Below are 19,014 nucleotides of genomic sequence, written 5' to 3'. Positions count from 1 at the left end.
AGGTGACCCCTGTGTTTTGGTTGTTCGACCCCCACCGGGGTCGTGACCCACAGGTTGAGAACCGCTGGCCTACATACAGGGCGGGTTGCTCTAGCCCCGCTCACAAGCTTTCCCAAGAATGCTGTGGCAGCCCCCAGCTCCTTAGGAATGACAATGCGTTCCAAAACTGGATCTATAATTTGGTTGGTAGGAGCTAGAAACAAAATTTCACAGGAAGACAGCCTCCTAGGTGATAGATCAAGATGCCAATCCTGCCCTGTGCTGTAATCTCTCTTAGCCTGTGAAGTCTCTACAGTGAGATGTTGGCTTTAGAGCCAAACCAAGCCATATGTGTGTGTGTGTGTGTGTACAATTTCACTGAAATAAGCATTTAGCAATTACCCAATTAGCCTGGGACACCTAAACCACCTTCAGAATTGGAGGCCCAGATGTAGATCGAACCTGATGTCCCACCTGTGTGCGTGCCCTCTGCCCCGCCCCCTGCCTGGCTAAGAGCAGTGCAGCTTTCAGCTGGTTGCGCTGGGATGATCTATTTACCTGTCAGTCCCCGTCCATGAATGGAGCTCCCAGAGCACAGGTTTGTGTGTTGCACTTTCCCAGAACAGGGAAGGGGCTCGATTCATGTTTGAGGAATGAAGGAATGTAGGAAGGCCCCAGGGCCAAGCTCTGGGAATTTCTCAAGACCTGGCCCAGGTGTATGCAGGGGATGGGCTGATAGGAAGGAACTGGCACCTGGCACCACCTGCCTTCTAACCTCGGGCTCATCCAGCTACTGAGTAGAAAAGGTGCTTCGGTCCCAAGGGAGGGGTGATGGCTCCTGAAGCCAAGTCAGGCTCTGGCTGTTGGCCTTGAAGTAGGGCTACCTGTTTCCATCCTGTGTCCCTGAACTCTGAGGCTGGGGTAGTGAGACCTTCTGGCCTCCCATGAGAATTGGCACCTGAATTGGGTTGGGAGCTGAGTCTCAAGGTAGACACAGGTAGCTTTGGTTGTAGAAGGAGCTGATTGAAGGCTCCTGGCCTGACACTCCTGGCCTGGAGGATGAGCACAGGTTGATGAGGCCTGTGTGGCCTGAGGGGTCAAGGGCAGGATCTCTGGAGGGTTTACGGGAATCCAGTGTGACTGTGTCTGGTACAGTGTCGGTGCTTGACAAATTGCACTTTACTTCATGGCTTCCCTTCCACCTTGCTGTGGCCAGTTCAGACGGTGTGTTTGGGGATGGGACGGGGATGTGCTAGGCTGCGTGGATAGAGCTGCCCAGAACTTTGTCGAGAGAAAAGAGGGGGGAAACAACCCCAAGCCACAGAAAGTTGGGACAAAGGAACAGTCCACAGAACGAGCCTCAGCAGGGCAGCCATCCAGGGAATGTACCTTGGCCCAGGCTCCTGAACATTCATTCAATCCTGTCTGATCAAAAACGCCCCCTTCCATCCTATCCCCTGGCCAGGCCTTTGGCAACCTCAGCCACAGCTCTGAACTGGACCATTCTGCCCCTCCTTAGTTAGCCTTTCAGTTTGTCCCCCAGGATCACTCATTCCCTTAACAAACGTTCGTAAGCCTATCAGTCCTGGCAGGAGAGAAGAACCAAGATAGTTCCTTGCAACTCCCAATCTGGGGGAAGGGAGATCTCTCCCAACTGAGTGTGGTTTGAGGGTGGGTGTGTCTCTAGAGGCAGAACCACTGAGCTGTTTGTGGGAGCACAGCAAGGTGACTAAATCCGACAGGAGGTCCCATGACCACCCTCACAGACTGGGAAGGAAACTCATCCTGGGGCAGGATCAAGGCTGTCATCTGAGTCTTTATACAAATGACAAAAAGTCACCCCTTGGGGCAGGCATATGAATTAAGACAACCACTTTCTCTTGCCTGGAGCTGCTCCCAGCCAAGCACAGTGAGTAGGGCAGGGGACAGGGCAGGAGTGGAGTGAGAGAGGGGCAAGGACCTGTCCCAGGTTTCACCCTATCCCAGTTGTCCTAATCAAGGGAAGGACCTGTAGCAAGAGCAGGCTTGATCTGTGGTATGAAGGACAGCAGGTAGAGAAGGCATTTCAGACAGAGGACAGTCTGTATAGAGACCCTGAGACCCAGTAGAGTAAGAGCTGGTGCAAGCTTATGTTGTGGGCGAGGGGGCGGGGCAGAAGGCATAGAGGGCTGAGCTGCAAGAGATGCAGCGGGTCAGTGGGCCCTTGCATGCCAGATCAGGGAGGGTGGTCCTCCTCTTTGGGGCTTTTCAGAAAGAAGGTGACCCAATTAGAGCTGGGATTGGGCTCTAGGAGGTGATGGAAGATGGGGGAGAATAGGATGGTGATAATCAACAGAACAGCTGGAGGCTTGGCTACCTGCAGGGCACGTGCACATGCAGCGTTCTGTCCAGCCACAATCGCAGCTCCCTTCACTCCTTACAAGCCCTGGAGCTATGGCTTCCTCCCCCAGCACCCAGGAGTGTGGTGCCCCTTTGGAAGTTGGGGTTCCTTCCATCAAAGCTAGTGGTCTAGGAGGGGTTTGTTTGCTCTGATCTGGCTTTGGGGATGGGGTGGTGGCTTTGCTAGAAGCTGTTGTTTGGAGAAGGCACAGAAATCTCTGGGGCCACTAACCCTGTGTCCTGGGCCAAGAAAGTCTGGTCAGGGGGAGCCCGCTTCCTGTGACAGGCAGGGCCTAGAATTTGAGGCCCTTACTTTGGAGCCAGAAGAAGTGGAAGCCCTGGTCAGCGTAGTGGTCAGTCACCCTACTGACTGTCTTTGAACTTTCATGACCTGGGAGGAAGTGGCACCCTGGGCCCTTAGACTGCTTGTCTCATCCTGACTTTGAACCCAGGCCCCATAACCTCCTGAGGCTGTTACAGGCCAGCAGAGACCAGGCCTGCAGTCAGCCAAAGTCAGGGTCAGTCCTGGCTCTGCAGAGAATTGACCTCAGGCAAATCACCTGCCATGTCTGAGCCTCAGTATATAGAATCTCTAAAATTCAGTTCCTTGTGCGGGCTGGAGACCTTGGCCATTCTGCTCTCTCAAGATGCAGGCACATGAGGCCTGAGTGGGGTATGGCCCAAGTGTTCCTGAGACTGACCAAAGTATGTGTGACTCAGGTCCCAAGACGCGGGATCTCGCAGCTTCTGGTAAAGTCGAGCCATCGGGAAGCCCCGGGCTGCCCCCACCCCCAGGCTGAAGGCTAGGGAGGCCCCCCGCCAGGCCCGCCCCGCCCAATGTTCATTGAGGCAAATTCCCGCCTTGGGAGGCGCGGGCTTCCTGGAGCGGCTCTGGCGGGGAGCGCGCACTTTGGGAACTACGATGGACGCCCGCCGGGCCCGGGTGCGGCCGAGGCGGGGCTCCAAGAGGCAGGGCTCCGCCGGCGGCGACCGGGGCTTCCCTGACTGCCCTCCCCAGAGGGCCGGGGAGGAAATGACAGCTCGGGAGCCGGGGCGAGCGCGGAGGGAGGGGCAGCGCTCGGAGTGACACGGTCTGTCACCGAGGAGGCCGCATCACAGACCCTCCCTACCCTCGGCCGACTAGAGTCGGGGATTCCCCAGACACAGACCCTCCCCTGCTGCCGTCCTCTTGCCGCATCCAGGCCCATCGTGACCCGGGCTCGCGGTCAGAGACCGGCCACCAGGCGGGGCACGCCGAGGCCGAGCGGGAGGAGAAGCGCCCCGGGCGTGCGGGCTCCGGGGTTCCCGGGGCTGGGCGGCAGGAAACTCTAGGGAGTGAATGGAAAGAAGTGGGTGGTCCGGCCCCTGCGACTTCCCCTGACATCACTGCCCAAATAAGGAGCTTCCAAGCGGCCGCGGGGCGGCCCGGAGCCGCGCCCGCCGCCGGCGCCAGCCCGCCAGCCCTCCCCGCGCTCACCCCGCGCCGCGTGGGCCGCCAGCGAGCGCCCGGGGCACCGCCGGGCGGAGCCGAGCCGGGCGGAGCCGAGAGCGAGCGGGCGCAGCCGAGGCGCGCGGAGGCCGGGCGCGCAGCCCGGCGCAGCCCAGTCGAGCGCAGCGCAGCCCAGCCCGGAGCCGCGGAGCCGCGGCCGCCCGCAGGTAAGCAGTGAGCGCCCGCGCGCCGCGTCCCCGCTGCGGCCTGACAGCCCCGAGAGCCCGGCACAGCCAAGCAGGCTAGGAGCCCCCAGCCGAGCGGCAGCGGAGGGACTGGCGGGAGCCAGGCTGGAGGGAGGGGGCTGGCTGAAGGCGCGGGTGCAGGAGCGCGTCGGTGTCAACTCGCGGGACCTCCGGACTCTGTAGCCTGGGTTGCCTGGTGCACGCGCTCTCCGCCTGCGTTTCCCCACCACTACTTGTGTCACCGTCCTGGGGTGACACGAGCGTTCCCGCGTTCGCACGTCTCTCGCACACTCACGCCTGGCACAGCCCCACTCGCCGTTGGCATGCACAGCCACCCCTGCCCGCAACAGACCCTCACCCGCCACACCTCTCAGGCCTCGCACTCACATACACGGTGGGACACAGCACACCGGTGGGAACTGCTGAATGGGTTTGGCTGCCCTGATCACGCTTCCCTCTGGAGGTGGTGGCAGTTTAAGACTGTCAGAGCCACCAACCTAAGGCTCCTTGGGTTTATTGGGAGTGAGTTAAACTAGCATTGCTCTGGATCTTCCCGACCACCATCCCCCACTCCTTGCAGAAACGTCCCTGGCACTGGGGGTACAGCCTAGGGGGTTGTACCTGTTATGGTTGGGAGGGTGTGGCGACTGGCATGGAGCTACTCCCAGCCTCACAGCCTGGGTGTTTCCAGAGCGGCTGCTACTCCATGGGCATTTCTCCCAGCATCCTCCCCTCCCTTCTCTTACCGGAGGCAGGGTGCCTGGGCTTGGGGCAGGAGGGGTGGGGGCTGCAGAACAAGTGCAGGTGTTTTCAGCCACAACGTCTTTCAGGGGCTCTGCACAGTAGCTAGAATTGCTTATATCTATAAAACATATTTGTTGACGGTTTGATCAAGGACACGGGGGAAACTGATAAAGCCAAGACATGGGTCCATCACTTAGTGGCTCTGGGCAGATTCCTTAATTTCTTTCCGGCTGCATTTTATCGTCTGAAAATGGGGATGAGGATTCTTCAGAGGAATGTTGTCAGGGAGGCTCGAGCTCATATATGTGAAACTGTTTTGTAAATATATAGCCCTGGGCATATGCCAGTTCCTGTGGTACTTGTCATGGCTCTGCTCTGTGACTTAGAGGAGGCTGAACACCATTTCTGTCCAGTCATCTGCAAGAAAGGGGGCCTTAATGTGTGCTGTGTACCTTCTAGCAGATTCCCCAAAGTGTGTTCCATGGAACATTAGTTCTGAAAGCTGTGCCACGAGTTAAGGTTTCCCTGTCCTAGTAAGTCTGGCAAATTCTGCAAGCTCACTATTCTGCTTTTGGCCAATCACAATGAATATTGGTAGGTCAAGGGCTCTGAGAAGTACTGTAATAAAACAACCTGTTTTACTTTGTCAAACCCAATACTTCCCCAGTTGACCCTGTACTGTTTTCAAGCCACACCTGCTTGCTCTTCTAGGAAACAGTGCTCCAGGGGCTCCCGATGATGTGGTGTTGTAGAGTTGCAACCAAACCTTGAGAGCTAAGTTGTAATTGCCTTCTTTAATGAAGAGTAAGCAGAAGCCCAGAGAAGTTGAGTAGCTCACATGAGATCACACAGCTAAACAGTGACCCAAAGTCACTCAGTAGTTAGTGGTAAAACAGGGACCAGAACCTAGGGTCCTCATCCACTGCTCTCTCCACAGTCAGTTACATCCAGATGTTGAGAATTCTCTTCTTGGAATCAGTCTTGCTGCTTTATGTGGACACTCTGTGGAATGAATTTGACAAACATAATAATTTAAATGATGTATTGTTTGATGAAGTAAGTGATGGTTAGGTACCCACTATGTGTCATTTGTTGTGGGGACTTCAGCATGTCAAGTTCAATCAGATGTGGAGTCTGTGGGGAAGAGAAAGGGGGCTAGAGTCATTACAGACACGTACATACATACACACAGGTGGACTCCTACACACTCGCACATGTACCTCTGCACACAACCCCCTCTCTCCCTACACTCTCACATGTACCCTCCCACTCAATCCTGTAAACTCATTCACACATGTGCTTCTACCTATGCACGTGCACTCTCTCACCTGCTCCTATGCACACACACACACATCTACTCCTATTCACATCTGTCACACCACATCTATCCTGTTGTGCTCAAAGCTGCAGCCAGGAGGCACTCGTGGCAATGGACATGCCCCTTGTCCCCAGAGCTAGTGCTTGGCACCAGCTCCCAGAGAGGAGTATTGAGCATATAGGAAACCCTCACAGGGCCAGTCTGATGTTTGCATGTCCTCAGCATTTCCTCATTGCTCCTGTGTTCTGCCATACTTAACTCCCTACCTTTTTGGGGGTCAGCTGTTGTTTGGTCACACATGATGTGACTGCTACAGCTTTGGCTTCTTCTTCTGTTTTGTTTTAATCAACTGTCAGAGCTCCTTTAGGGCAAGGACTTTGTTTTATTTGTTTTATTGGAATCCCCAATGCCTAGTGGAACGCCTGGCACAGAGGAGAGTTTCAATAAGCATTTACTGAGTGATGAGTGACTACTGGCTTCTAGGATGTCTGTGACCCAGGTCAGCATCCAGGGACATTTGCTACACATGCTTGTGGAGTATCTGCTGGGTCCTAGGCACCTGCTTGGGGATTCTAGCAATTAAAGCTATTTAATCCTCTGTTCACAGAGCTTGTATTCCAATGGGAAGAGAGAACATGAGTGGTAATGGATGAGATAATGCTAGTCACATGCTATGAAGAAACTCCAACAAGGCAGTATGAACATTAGGGGGGTCTAGAGGGTGCTAAAATGGGGCCTAAGGAGTCCTCTCTGAGGAGTTGACATTTATCCTGAGACCTGAATAATGAAAAAGTGCAAAGATCTGGGAAAAGAGTATTCCTAGCAAAAGAGCAGGTACAAAGGCCCTGGGGTGTGAAGGACACGTGGAGAGGTGATACTTGCAGTTCACTGCTGATGCCCTTACCAGTGCCCTATGGAGGGGGGCAATTGCTGGTATCTGATTTAGGACCTAATTATTTTTATGGTTCAATTACTAAAGCCGAACTCGATGCATCCTGGGTTTGGGGGAACTACTGCTATCTCAGAAGGCTGCCCTCCCCATCTTGTCTATCCCCCCACCCCTATAACATGGAAAAGGTTGGGCTCCTTAGGCCCCTCCCAGTTCTACCATATAGGATCTGATGCTCTGATTGCAGGAGGTTCACAACAATTCAGGTGCTCCATCTGGAGGGGTCGTGAATTAGCTGTGTGCTGCTTCCATTATTAATAACCATGATGTCATACATCTGTGTGGTTCCTGATCGGCTGCAGAGCACTCTCTCCTATTATCCCGTTCACTCTGTGGACTTATCTGCCAAGTGGGGGAGGGTGTGAGAAGAGGGGGATGGTGGAGGTGGAGAATGCTCAGACACTGCCACACAGGGCTGCAGGCTCACCCAAGCCGCCCCACCCCCTGAATCCCTGCTTCCTCTGCTGCAAAGCAGGATTCAGAGAAACCACCTCCTTAAGCCCCAGGGTGTGTGAAGTGAGAACCTGCATATCAGGTGCCTGGCACATCTAGGCACTTAGTAGCTGTTGGTTCACATTTTACAGATGAGGGACTCAGAGCTAAGAGAAATCATGATTTTTTTGGGGGGGAGGGTCACTTTTGAATCTTCCGTCTTCCCAGCTCAGGGCTTATGAGTCCACAGTAGGCTTTGAAAAACTATTTTGTTGAATTGGCTTACTTTAAGGTTGCATAGCTAGAAAAAGGCAAAGAGCTAGGACACAAACCCAGGACACTGAGCTCCAAAGACTTTTTCATACACAGCACGCTGTTTGGGAATGATTGTCATGGTTAATAATGACAGACCTTCACACCTCGTTTGTGGATGATCGGAATTACTGATGCTTTGTTGAGAATCCTAAGATTATTAAGGTCTTGGGTTCTGAGGCATGATATTCTTTGTAAACCAATACATGAATTTCTTAAGAAACATGTTGCAGCTTTCTAGAAGAGGGTGTATAGATGTGGGGAAATGACCTCCAGAGAACTGAGAGCAGGGATACTTAACCAAAGGTGTCCTTTTTCTGTCACCTGAGGGCTTTTAACAAAAGAGTTCCAAATTCCACCCCCAGCTGCCTGATTCAGAGCCTCTAGGGATGGCACCTGGGCATGTGAGAACGCACCTGGTGCTGGAAGTGGAGGCTGGGGATGAGAAGCCCGGGCTGCTGGATGTCCGGGAAGTCGGGCAGACCCTCTGTCTGCCTCCAGTTTCCGTGCTTCCTTAGCTGTGGCTCTGCTACCACCTTGTCCCAGGTCCACGCCAGCCACAGTAGAAGGAGCACAAGCTATGCGACCCCGCAGACGAGTTTGTATCTCCTGCTTTCTAGCATGTACCTTGGCTAAGTTCCTTTACCTCTCATAAGCCTCAACTTTCTTGTCTGTAATATGGGAATGCGGCACTTACCGACAGGGTGGCTGTATGAATCACAGGCGACCACCTATGTCAGAGAGTTAACGAGATATGTGTGCCCGGCACAGAGTAGGTAAATGACAGTTTCCGTTGTTAATATGAAAAACGAATGATGATAAAGACAACTGCAGAATTTGTGAGTTGGCTGCTACTAGAGAAAAATAGACCAATTTACTGTAAACAGCAGACTTCTAAGAAGAGGGTACACTCCCATGTTGTAAACACCAGTCCTTGGGCCAGAGAATACCGGCTCTGCTATTTTCCCACACCCCTTCATTGCGTCGCTCCAGCTCACTTTCCGGAGCCAGCATCACTTCCCAAACCTCTGACAGATCCACAGGCTCAGAAAGGGGGTGTGGGGTGTGGAGGCTAGTGTGGAGTTCAGGCCTGTGCTCACCTACATCAGCCTGGTCTCCCATTCCTAAGGCCAACATCTAGGGCAGTTAAAGGGGAAACATGTGGCTTGTGGGAGTCACAAGGAGGCTGCTCTTCTAACCCACTCTATCTTTCATCCATTCATTCATCAATAGGTGGACTGAGTCCTTCTGTGGGCTCAGTTCTGGGTTAAGCATCAGGAGAGAACCTGTGTCCCCAAGAAGCTCAGAGTCTAGCAGCGTCAACCACTCAGCAGCTACGTGGTCATGGACAAACGACATTTCCTCTCCAGATCTCAGTTTTCTTATCTCTAGAATGGGATTATGCTTACTACTTTACCAAAGGAATATTTTGTGGTTTTATGGACCCACCCCGACTGGGAAGCTGACTAGGTTTTAGGGTCCCTACCAGAGTGCTCGGGCAAAGAACAAGTTTCGCAACCAGAAGGAGCTCCGCCCTGCTGCTGACTTGCTGTGTGATTTGCTGCATTTCTTAACCTCTCTGTTTCCTTTTCCTTGTTTAGATAATGCGGTTATGGCACCTTCATTGCAGTGCATGCACTGTGAGTTGTTAGGTGAGGTGATAGAGAGGACCTGGCTCTCGATGAATGTGACCCATTTCCTGTCTGTCTGGCTCTGGGCTCAGCTGTCCTGTGCACTGCTGCTTTTGGAGTCACCTTCGCTCATCTCTGCCCAAGCTTCTCAAGTATCCAGGATGGGCCAGGGTGGGCAGACAGCCAGACTGGATCTCAAGGAAATATGCACGTGCCCCTGGCGCAAAGGTGGGCATAGGGAGGTGGTTCCAGCTGAGAGGAATCAGGACCAGGGTGCGGAGCCGGGAGTCCTGGGTTCTGTCCTGGACCTGCCTCTCATCATTGTGCATTTGCTTCTCTTAACCTGTGTCCTCACTGAGGCCAATCTGCAGGATCCCTCGCTGGCTTTTTTCCTGCTCTGAAAAGCCTGCAGGCTTTGGTGCCCAGGGCTGAGTGGCCCTAGTAACAGAGCGGGGCAGCTGGATGGAGAAGCCTTCCCAGCTCTTCCAGCCTGGGCTCTGCTGGAATTGACTGTGTGCAGAGGCCTGCCGACTGGCTCTGGACAAGGCAGAGAATTGGTTTCTAACCAGCAGAGCCACTCATGGGAGAAGATGCAGGTGAGGAGACATAAAGGCATTAACTTTAAAAAAAGGACATTACTCCCTCCCCCATTTTTTTTTTTTTTTTTACTTCAAGAAGAACCAGAGGGCTCAAAGCCACCTGCTTCTCAAATGGCTTCCCTCTTATTTGAATTCAGCAGTATGTTTGGATAGGAATAGTGTGTTTTTAAGTTATTAGAATAGATGCAAGAGGTTGCAGAGCAAAACGAAGGGTCCAGTCATTCATTTCCCAAACATCTGTTGAGCACTGACCAAGTATCAGACACTGTTCTAGGCATAGAGATACAGCAGTCCTCTAACCAGACAACAGCCAGTTCTCTCCCAGAGATTATAAACTAGTGAAGGGAGGCATACCGTGAACAAAGGAGCACGTGAGTGTTTCTTGTCAGATGCAGGAGTGCCATGGAAGAGAATAAAGCAGGTGAGGAATTTGAGAATTCTGAGGGAGAGACTCAGGGGGTTCTTCTATGTAGGATGGTTAGAGAAAGTGATAAGGTGACATTTGAGCAGAGCCATGAAAGAAGTATAGAATTGAGACAAACTTAAGCAGAAATTTCTCTGTGGGATACACAGGAGTCTATGGAAAGAATGGAAAGATCTCATTTTGGGCTGAAATGGTCCACCCAGCCAGGCAGCTCAGACTCTGGTTTAGATACAGAATAGAGAGTCTCATCCATGATCATAGTTACAGCTACCTAACTAATAACAGCGAGCTCCAAAGGGCTCTAAATGAATTTGGCTTTAAGCCTTCAAATTGCCTGTCGTATAGACCAGTGGTCCCCAAACTTTTTTGGGCCACGGACCAGTTTAATGTCAGAAAATATTTTCATGGACCGGCCTTTAGGGTGGGACGGATAAATGTATCATGTGACCGAGACAAGCGTCAAGAGTGAGTCTTAGATGGATATAACAGAGGGAATCTGGTCATTTTTTTAAAAAATAAAACATCGTTCAGACTTAAATATAAATAAAACGGAAATAATGTAAGTTATTTCTTCTTTCTCTGCGGATCAGTTCCAAATGGCCCACGGACCAGTACTGGTCCATGGCCCAGGTGTTGGGGACCACTGGTATAGACTGTCTCATTTAACCCTCTAACAAGGTAGAAAGTATCATCGCCAGGTTGCAGATGAGGAGTCTGAGAATTCTATCCATGGAGTGACAAGCCCAGGATCAGATCCCAAGTGAAGGGTGGAGCAGACATCCAGCCCAGACTGATGCCCATCAGACGCTGCATGTCTCCTTACAGGACAGCTGGGCAGTCGAGGATGATGTTTCATTTCTTAAAAACAAAGATAAATCCATAGACTAAGGAGATATGGTGATGAAATGCAATATAGAATTCTGAATTGAATCCTAGAACAGAAAAGAGAATCAGTGGAAAATCCAGTGAAATAGCAACAGTCTGTAGTTTATTTAGTTCATGTAATATATACCAGGATCAATTTCTTAATTTTGACAAATGCATCTTAGATTTATGCTAACATCAAAGGAAGCTGGGTGAAGGGTATATGAGAGCTCTCTTTTATCTTTGCAACTTCTTTGTCAATAGAAGATTATTCCAAAGTGAAAAGTTTACTTAACAATAAGTGAATACATCCACATACACTCCTAGCTGGCCTCCTCAGGGTTACTTAGGAAAGCCATAAGGGCTCATTAAGTAATTGAATCCCTGCTGCTGCTGGTCACCCCAAGCATGCTATCTAGAGCCACCTGTGTGAGGAGAAGTAAAATTGTACCAGTGCTGGCCACCGCACTCCAGGAGGAGTGTGCTCTTGGAAGTATCTCTCCAGGAGACTGCCCCCAAGTGAGTTTCCAGTATACCGTATGACCTCTATTTTAGGCTATGCCAAGTACACCCTTTTCATGTGGCAAAAGTCCACCAACTCATTTTCACTTCATGCTCTAGCAGACACATGGAAACCGAGTTTTATCTGTAGAGCTGTATCGTGTGGCGGTGTGAATCGTAGGGATGAATGGCTGCGAAGGTGCGATATGATGTAGTGAGAACTGGGATGGCACTAACAGTAATCTGGGTGGGTTTTTTTTTATGGTAGAAAATCTTTAGAGCCAGGGCAGGGTATCTCCTGAAATGAGGGAAAGAGGCCAAGGTCAAGGGATTTCAAGATTTGGACCCTTCTTGTAGTGCTTCCCCATTCACAAAACAAATGAGCTGGCTTAGGTAAGTCTCTGGGGCATCCCAGAGCAAGCAGTTGGCCCAGGTTCACCATGCAGCTCCTGACAGACATGGCTTAGCCTGTCTAACGACCAGCTCGCCTAATGGTTTCCAGAGGGCTGTGCCTATCACTCCATGCAATGCCTAGGCACATGGGCATGGGGTGTCACCTTGAAATAAAGAAGAGGCAAAGAGTCTCAGATAGTCAGGAAACCATCATCGTGGTTATTAGAAGACATCTAATATTTGGGTAGGATAGTCACTCCATGAAATCGCTCTTTATTTTAAGCAGGCTCTGTCTGTTCTTATGGAGTAACAAAAGCTAGCATTTCTCATGGTGTGTTCCGTAGAACACAAGTGCTGCAGGATAGAGAGATGTGTTATTATAAGGAGAAAATAAAAGTGCTACCATCCACTAAATTGGAGGAAGTTTAAAAGCCCTTATACTGCAGGACTTCTGGGGTCTTTAATATGTGAAAGTGCTTTGGAAATCTCCAAAAATGTGTGTGTGTGTGTGTGCGCGTGCGTGTGCACACGCGCGTGTGTGTATGTAGATCTTATGCACAGCTTTGCGATCTTGATAGATTAGAGACTATATACATATGTAAATGAGACAATATGTATATATCTATATTAATAATATATAGGATGCATATATATGGGCGTGTATGCATGTATGTATTATAAGAAGAATGGCTGGAGTAGAGCTCCATAGAAAAACATTTTGGGAAACGCTAAAGTTATCTGAGGTCAGAGCTGGGAAAAAAAAATGAATGCTAAACTGTGACTCTAAAATTTGTTTCTGCATGTCAGTTTCAGCATGTCTATTCCTCACATTTTCCTATTTTGTTAACTTAATTCTTTTTTCTCAGAAGAGAAATGGCAAATGGCATGCAAATGATTCCTATCCCTCCACTGTGTGCTGTGCTCATGGGAAATAGCAGTATTACCAAGCTCATGTGACAACTCAGTGGTGGGTCTCTAACCCAGAAACCCACATGTGACATTGGTGTTTCGGAGCTAAAAAAGAACCTCATTGAAAAAATGTCACAAAAGGCCAAAATTCTGCCTTTGTCAAGCATGGCTTTCATATGAGGGCTCTCCCAACACTTCCATATACAGGTGTGTTTGTCCCCTGAAAGGTGAGCATCTTTACTGATCGGTGTGTGCGGTCAGTGAACATGTCCAGTTAGGTGAGAACACCCTTTGATTTGATGACAGTTTCTAAATAGGCTGACCTTTACCCCTCTCCCAGGTCTTGGCCTGTCCCACACCATGTTGCCCCTGGGGAGAGTCCTATAAATCACCTACCTTCTCTTTGAAGTCCTTCACAGACTGGGCCCACCCCAGCCTCCACGTTCCCTGACTCTTCCCCCCCTTGCATAAATCCTGCCCCCACCAAATCCTGCTCCTTGCTCCTATAGGCATGTCCCCAAGCATGAAAATGTCCTATCTAGGTGCAGGCTCCATTCCATTTTGTGATTGGCATGGTCAGAAACTGAACTTCAGTGTCCTTACCTGGCATGTGAGAATAATGCTCATGAGGCCTCCACAGATGAAGCCTAAGTAACAAGAAGAGGGGAAGTCTAAGGGGGATACTCTTTCTCCTTGGGTTAGATGGGGGGAGGCAGGAAGCTTCACAAACATCTCATTTGAGGGTGACACGGTTGGCTCACCTAGTCCCTCAGACTCTGGTCCATCATCTGACCTGTGGGACTTCAGACAAGTTATTTGAAGTCTTCAAGTTCCCCTTTCCTCAGCCTTGAACACGGGCTGATGCTACTACCCTCTTAGGGTTTGGATTCAATGCAGTGAAGCTTGTGGGGAGCCTACAATAGTGCCTGGTGCTACATGTTATTATTATTTATGAGAATTTCATCAACTAGTTAAAACAACAGCCAAGTTTAAATACACACACACACACACACACACACAAAACACATATATACAAAAGATATAAACAGGTAGTTTGCAGAAGGGAAAAGGCCCATAAACATATGACTAATGTTCTAGCTACTGAAAAACAAAGGATGATATGTTAAAATGCTTATAGACGACAAAAATGTAAAAAGATAGAGAAGTTCTGTTGCTGGCAAGGGTCCAGGGGACTCACAAGCCTAAATTGGTATCAATGAAAATTATAAATGCTTTGATCCAGCAATTCCCAGCTTGAGAAAAACACGTGTACACAACACTAAATATGTGAAAAGCATGTCCCCTTGCTGCATTGTTTGCAGTAGAGAGAAATTAGAAATGACCTCAGTGTCCAGCAGTGCGAGTGCTTAAAAAAAGTCCAGTGCATTCCTATAGTGGAATACTTCACAGCCATTTAAAAAGAAGTGCATCGACAGATCCTGACGTGGGAGGACATTTAAAAACATTCTCAACTGGAAAAAGGTTTCATGTGTGATGTGTTTAATGCAGTGCCCTTGTTACGCAGAAGAGGTGTGGCAGTTCTGTGTGCGTGCGCGCGCACGTGTAGATATGTTTCCGTGCGCGTGGAAATAGCGGGGAAACCTAACAGGGAGCCGTTAGTGGTAGCTTCATCTGGGGAGGGAGTAGGGTTTGGGATGGCGAAGGGGGCTTGTTCATTTTTTACTTTAAATATTTCTGTATTTAATAAGTGTATTTTTTTTTTCTGAAGCTGGAAACCGGGAGGCAGTCAGACAGACTCCCGCATGCACCCGACCGGGACCCACCCGGCATGCCCACCAGGGGGCGATGCTCTGCCCATCTGGGGCGTCGCGACCAGAGCCATTCTAGCGCCTGAGGCAGAGGCCACAGAGCCATCCTCAGCGCCTGGGCCATCTTTGCTCCAATGGAGCCTCGGCTGCGGGAGGGGAAGAGAGAGACAGAGAGGAAGGAGAAGGGGAGGGGTGGAGAAGCAGATGGACGCTTCTCCTGTGTGCCCTGGCCGGGAATCGAACCTGGGACTTCCGCACGCCAGGCCAACGCTCTACCACCGAGCCAACCGGCCAGGGCCAATAAGTGTATTTTTTTATATAGAGGAGACAAAAAAGAAAGCCTAAGACAATGAAGAGCAAAGACTAATCTCTATAGTGCAGGATTATTGAGAAAAGTGAATGAGATAACACTTGACAAACATCTAACACAGTGCGTGATGCCTAGACAGTGCCCCAGAAATGCTTCCCTCCTCTCTTCCTCCCTCCGTGGACCCTGTGCCAACCCCTTTCCCCTTCTATGTCCATCACAGTGTCCCTCTCCCCTCCCCCACCCTCCCCACACTGCCCAGTGATCTCCATAAAACATGCAATGGTGATTGCAGCCCTGTCAACACACCAACTGCCGGCCGGTCTGGAAAAGCCACCCTGCCTCATTTCCCGCCAGTTCACTGGGTCCTTTTTCTTGGTCCCCTTTTAAATGGCTGCCATCCTTCACTAGCTGTTATCAGCCGTGCCTCCTGTCTTCCCACCTCGCAGTGTGGAGCCAGCTTTGTCACCTGCACATTCCCGGGGTGAATCTTGCCATTTGGGTCAGGTCTGCTCCCTGATTGTTTCTCTTCTGTTCCTGCTCATGGCCAGGCTTTCCCACCCCCAGGCTTGTGGGCTTTCCTGGGTCCCCTCCCCCACCACTTCCACCTGGCCCTGATGAATTCCATCATGTCTGCTTAAAATCATTTTACTTCCAATTTGCTAATTTAATTCCAGTCTCACAGAATTTTGGCAACCCTGCCAAATTGGGTGCCAGATGCAGATTTAATGAGCATATTTTCAGTTCTTGCTTTCCTGTCTGCTTGAAGATGCTGGAGAGAACAGGGTCTGGGACCAGTTTCTAGGGGGCTCCCTGCACATCCCTCCTCACCTTTGATCCTGAGCCGCTGCTCATGACCCTCCAGCCAGGTCTCTGTCTAACGGGCAGGGCTCATGCTCTGCTCCTCGGGGAAGGAGCTGTTATTGCATCATCTTCCCCGTCCTTGAAGCCCCAACCCAGTTCCCATCATTTGGACTTCACAGGAAATGTATTTGGAGAAAATTACTTATTTCCGCTGGCCCATGTCTTCCTGCAGCCATGTGCAGCTCAACAGATGTTCAGGGATTCGTCTATTGAGCAAACACATATTTAGCACTTTCTAGAGTGATTTCTTAAAGTATAGTCTGTTGACTACCTGCCATAGAATTATGGTGAAGGGTGGGGGTGTTTAGGGGTAATGCAGATTCCTGGGCCCATGCCCCTCAGCCATAGACTCAGACAGTGGGACAGTGTAGGACCTGGGATTCCACTGCCCAAGGCACGGAATTCTGTGGGTTAGAATTCCAGAATTTCTATGGGTTACCTCCTTTTAAACTCATACCAACCCCTTATGGAGACATTTTTATCTCAAAGAGTAAGACTCAAAGTAAGTCAGGTGGGTGGCTCAAGGCTTGGAGGGGTGAGATCAAAGCTGGGACTTGGCGGGAGGCGTTTGATTTTAAGTATAGGACTCTTTCCACCTGCGTCGCAGTGGCTCAGGGCCGAGCACTGCCGTTCCTCTGTGATCGTCCCTCTGTGATCGCGCTGCACTGCTAGGACTGGTACGCTGCATGTCTGCTCCGGGGCACCCACAGGGGCCCTGCTCTGTGGACGAGAAAACGGAGGCTGTTCTCTCCTCGCCAAGCCACCAAGGATGCAGCTCTGTGAAAGCAGGAGCCGGGAACCCACACCGCATCTGGTTCTGAATTCTGCGCCAGGCAGCACGGAGGGCTGAATGCAGAATACGTGGAAGTTCCCCCGAGGAGCGGGAGGACCAAGTGGAGCTCGCTGGCTTCAGCACTAGGGAAGTCAAGTCTGTTTTTGAGTCTTGGTTTTGTTCTCAGTACAGTGATTTTTAAACTTTTTAAATAGTAGAGCTTCCCCCAACGCTCACTTCTTTTCACCCCAAACGAAATCTTACACTGAGTGGCAATCTGTGCAAAAAGACAAAAGTGAAGACACCTGGCATGTCTCAGTGCTTTCCAGGGGGCACCTTGGAAGCATTCATTTAGCATTTAGCACAGGTCTTCAGTGTGCCTCCTCCTCTACCTTCACCCCCAACATGACCTCGTGACTACAGCCTCAGCTTTGGAGGCTGGCACATCAGGGTCCTGTCTGGGCTCTACCACCTTCTGGCTATATGCCCTTGGGCAAGATGTTTGCCTTTTCTGAGTCTTGTTTCTTTCTCTGTAAAATGGGTACAATGATAGTTAAGTTCAGGTGGGTATTAAATAAACTAGGGCAATGCAAAATATTTAGCACACAGTGCTGAGCATGCAGAAGGTGTGTTGACTCTTCCTTTCCTCTGACAGAAGAGAATGTAACACATGAGAAATCATGGCCGAGATTTCCCTAGGCCCTAAAGACACCATATGAGTGAGTGGGGTGGACAGTGAGGCCCAGTATTTATTGGTCTATATATTTCAGCAAACTTTTTAGCCCCTATAAGCAGTGAGATCTTGTTCTAAAAGGAAAATTCCCTAGGGGTGAGGGGGCTTTGGGAGGTTTGGACCACATCTTCCTAGTGGGACTCCCAGGGCAGGGACACAGAGCAGGCTGCCAGGACTTGCCCTGAGCAAAAACGTGGCAGGGAACAGCTGAGCTTGTGAGAGTAGACTTCTGGCCACTACCCTTTGTGAGCTCAGCTGCCACCGGGCAGAGCCCAGTCACATTCTGGAGGCTCAAGGAGGGATAAAATGAGAGCATCATGGGCTTCTGGCCCAAGAGGGTGCCCATTGGATCCCTGTGCCTAGTGACAAGGGGTCAGAGAAGGAAGGGTTGGGACACTGTAAGGACCTGCCACTCAGGGGCTGTGAGGTTGAGGAGGAGAGGAGGATCCCAGCTCACCATGCATGGTGGAAAGTGAGGGTTCCCAGCCCAGCCTGGCAGTCAGAGCCCTGGGGACAAACCCATGCACCGATGTTCCCCCACCTGGAGCCAAGCTGCAGAAGGCACGCACCCCGAGTCATCAGCAAGCCCTGGAAGGGCCTCCATCTTAGAACCCACCGGAGCCTCCCATGTCCACAGAACACGGTGATGAGGAGAGTGAGCGTGTAGAGCAAGTGGAGCACCAAGGAAGGGATGCTTTCCATTTCAGTGAGGTTATTTCTGGCTCAGCTCTTGCAGTCACTGTGGAAACTGCACGTGCCCAGTTCAGTGTGGAAATATGACGAGTTTTCCAAGGGAGATACACACGAAGCAGGCAGCCAGGAAGCTGCTGCTCGTCGGGTATGAGTGTGTGTCTGCCCGCTTCTCTCCTCACCTGGCCTACCATCCGTCTCCTCTCTCTCTCTCTGCCTTTCCCCTGAAGCCGTAGGTGAGGAAGATGTGTTCCATGCAGCGTAGTAGGCAGAATAATGGCCGCCAAAAGATGTTCCCATCTTCCTTCTTGGAGCCTGTGGATCTATGACCTTTATATGGTGAGAAGGAATTCCTGTAGCAGGCGGAGTTATGGTTGCTCATCAACTGACTTTAAAATAGGAAGACTATCACCCGGGTTCGATTTCCAGCCAGGGCACACAGGAGAAGCGCCCATTTGCTTCTCCACCCCTCCGCCGCGCCTTCCTCTCTCTCTCTTCCCCTCCCGCAGCCAAGGCTCCATTGGAGCAAAGATGGCCCGGGCGCTGGGGATGGCTCTGTGGCCTCTGCCCCAAGCGCTAGAGTGGCTCTGGTCGCAACATGGCGACGCCCAGGATGGGCAGAGCATCGCCCCCTGGTGGGCAGAGCGTCGCCCCTGGTGGGTGTGCTGGGTGGATCCCGGTCGGGCGCATGTGGGAGTCTGTCTGACTGTCTCTCCCTGTTTCCAGCTTCAGAAAAAATGCAAAAAAAAAAATAGGAAGACTATCCTAGAT

General features: G+C 50.9%; 1 protein-coding gene across 2 annotated transcripts in view; it reads left to right on the top strand.

The window, feature by feature from the left end:
• HIVEP3 (HIVEP zinc finger 3) overlaps positions 1 to 19,014 on the top strand; it is a 483,707-nt gene that overhangs the window by 354,772 nt on the left and 109,921 nt on the right. Inside the window, exon 1 of one of the 2 annotated variants that reach the window (XM_066376015.1) lies at positions 3,970 to 4,014. The exons of the other annotated variant lie outside the window; for it this stretch is intronic. The gene's annotated coding sequence lies outside the window, so the exon portion shown is untranslated. Of the gene's footprint in view, positions 1 to 3,969; positions 4,015 to 19,014 lie in introns of those variants that run through there. 2 annotated transcript variants of the gene reach the window in all.

Source organism: Saccopteryx leptura, chromosome 3 (assembly GCF_036850995.1).
Source record: "Saccopteryx leptura isolate mSacLep1 chromosome 3, mSacLep1_pri_phased_curated, whole genome shotgun sequence".
In the NCBI taxonomy this organism is placed as follows: domain Eukaryota; kingdom Metazoa; phylum Chordata; class Mammalia; order Chiroptera; family Emballonuridae; genus Saccopteryx; species Saccopteryx leptura.
The sequence above is the reverse complement of the archived record's forward strand: the minus strand, read 5'-3'. Positions and strand labels throughout refer to the sequence as shown.